General features: G+C 43.4%; 1 protein-coding gene across 1 annotated transcript in view; it reads left to right on the forward strand.

Annotated features, from left to right (window-relative positions):
- LOC104910968 (olfactory receptor-like protein COR4) overlaps positions 1 to 2,987 on the forward strand; it is a 9,179-nt gene that overhangs the window by 5,577 nt on the left and 615 nt on the right. The window lies entirely within an intron of this gene.

Raw genomic sequence — 2,987 nt, forward strand, 5'->3', positions numbered from 1 at the left:
ATGTGGTAAACCATTTCTTCTGTGATATCAGCCCACTCTTCCTGATTTCTTCTTCCAGTACCGCTCTCAATGAGCTGCTGGTTTTCATTTTTGGCAGCTTGTTTATGGTGATCAATATAATTTCCACCCTTATCTCATATATTTTCATTATTCTGACTGTGCTGAGGATTCGCTCCAAGGAGAGCAAATACAAAGCTTTTTCCACCTGCACCTCTCACCTGATGGCTGTCTCTTTGTTCCATGGAACCTTCATCTTCATGTACTTGCGACCTGTCAAGAGCTTCTTTCTGGACAAGGACAAAATTGCATCTTTGTTCTACACTGTGGTGATCCCTATGCTGAACCCCTTCATCTACAGCTGGAGGAACAAGGAGGTAAATGATGCTGTACGCAAAGTCATAGCCACTAATGTCTGGCTTCACTGAGCCTTAGGCTGTCTATTGAGATCCCATTTTGAATTTGAAAAGAGATTTTTAAGGGCAGGTTGAGACTGGTTCCCTTCTTCTAGCAGAATGTTATTAGAGAAATAAATATAAATTGTAAATATAAATTGTAAAAAAATAAAAGTGACTACCGAATGAGATGATTATTATATCCTGACATTCCTTGTCCTGAACACAACTGAGGAGAAGCAAAAGGTCTAGTAAGTCTTTGTGAAATCAAAATGACTCTAAATTTCTATTTTATTCATCATTTCTGCTTTCTGAGAGTCTCCTGTTAGCAGGGCACCTACTTCATTCTGTACTGGACCCACATTATCACTAGACTTTTATTTTTCCATAGACTTCCTTGTTATCTTTGATCTCCTTTGACAGATTTATTTACAGATGGGTCTCAGCCTTCACAGAATTACAGAATCACAGAATTGCAGAGGTTGGAAGGGACTTAATAAGATCATGAAATCCAACCCCCTGCAGGTACCCCACAATAGGTCACACAGGTAGGCATCCACATGAGTCTTGTATATCTCCATAGAAGGATACTCCACAACCTCTCTGGGCAACCTGTCCCTGTGCTCCATCATCCTAAAGAAGTGATGAAGCCCCTCTGCGTGATTGCATGGAACTACCTATGTTCAAGTTTTAGGCCATTGCTCCTTGTCCTATCACTATATTTATAAACATCTATCAGATTCCCCCCTTCCCCTCCTCCCCAGCCTTCCTTTCTCCTGGCTGAACAGATCCAGGTTACTCTGCCTTTCCTCATCAAGGAGATGCTCCAGGCCCTTTATCATCTTTGTGGCCTTCAAATGGACATCTTCTAGGAGATCCCTGTCTTTTTTGAACGGGAAAGCCCAGAACTGGATGCAGTAGTCTAAATGTGTCCTCTCCACGGCAGAGTAGAGGAGGAGGATCACCTCTCTTGACCTGCTGGCTGCACATGTTTTAATGCAGCCCAGGATGTTGTTGGTCTACTTGCCCACAAGGGTACACTGCTGGCTCATGGCCATCCTGATGCCCACCAGGACCCCCAGGGATCCTTTCTACAGGGAAGGACCTACAATGCCGTATACAGCTTGGCTTCTTTGCAATTTTTGCCACCACTGAGATGTTTCTGCTGGCTGCAGTGGCATATGACTGCTAGATGGCCATTTGTAACTCACTGTTCTACACATGCAAAAAATGTTCCACGAATGGCTGGGTTCCTGAATCTTTTACATTAGTGTGTAAAAGACATGTTGTGAAGATTGCTAATTGAAGGGTGTGTAATAGGGAAAGACACACAAATGAATCCTCTTACTCTGGCCTTACTGAAGCTCTCCATCGTAGAGGTCAGCTGTCTCCTCTTTGAAGTCTTTGGACACCAATGTGGGATTAATCCTTCTTGATTAAATGTTTATGTTTGGATATCTCTTGCAAGCTTGCTCCATTTTTGTAACCAATGGGTTACAAAAGAGACATGGGCACATTCAAATTTGTGCAATCCTTTTCAAGAAAGGAGTCTTAAAACAGATTAGAAGCACTTGTCTCTGAAGCTGACTGTTTTCTCTGTGGGCTGTACAAAGAGCTAACGTGTTAACCTGCCAAGCTCAACATTTTGAATTTTTGTCTGTGCAGATTTAGGTACCTCGATCGCACCTCAAGGCTTCAACTATTCCTTGTGACTGCTGTCATCATCCCCTGCTGCTGTCTCAAGGATTAGTACAAAACAAGAGCTACTACTGGCATACCTTGGCAACATTCAGAGTATGTGTGAGTGTTGTGAAAATTTAGCAACTGGGCAATTCGAAAGGTGACTCAAGTTATCTAAGAGGGAAATAAAGAGAGGAAACTCCATCTTACATGCTTTGGAAGCATGAGACATGGGCAATTATACCAGCGGAAACCCTCCAGAGAGTGGCTTATAAAATGGAGTGGTGTTTTGCTCGCAGAGTGAGTGCTTTGAGGACCACAGTGTGATTTCTTTCTCATACACACGCCAGGGCTTTAGTCAGGACGGTGAACAAGCTCTGACTGGCTGAAGTCTTGGAGACGGAACCTTTACCAGCTCGGTCCACAGAAGCTGTACTAAAGCTTTGCAGAGGTTGCTCAGGTGGAATCTGCTGACGAGAGCTTTGAACAGGGCTTGTGCTCCCCCCTTGCTGTGCTTCCTATGTACAGAGTAAGTCTGGCTTTCCAGCACACATTCCGGAGGTCTTGCAGGCTCCTGACAGTGAGAGCTCCTTCTCCCCACCACTGCAACCCCGCAAATTTAAAGACATTTCCATGATTGACATTTCTCAGACGCATTCCTTCCTCCTTCTCTAACTCTTCATCTGGTGACTGCAAGCAAAAGCAAGCAGAACAAAGAGAGATCAAAGAGAGATTGCTTCTGAAGGTCATTGAAAAGGGGCTAAGAAAAACAATGAAAGATAATGACTGAAATTACAGGGGGGTTGGAACCAGATGTTCTTCAAGGTCCCTTCCAACCCAAACAATCCTACGGTTCTCTGATTCTATGAAATGCTTTACAAATGCTTTTTTTCATATTTTGTACAACCTTTTTTT

Source organism: Meleagris gallopavo, chromosome 5, assembly GCF_000146605.3.
Source record: "Meleagris gallopavo isolate NT-WF06-2002-E0010 breed Aviagen turkey brand Nicholas breeding stock chromosome 5, Turkey_5.1, whole genome shotgun sequence".
NCBI lineage: Eukaryota > Metazoa > Chordata > Aves > Galliformes > Phasianidae > Meleagris > Meleagris gallopavo.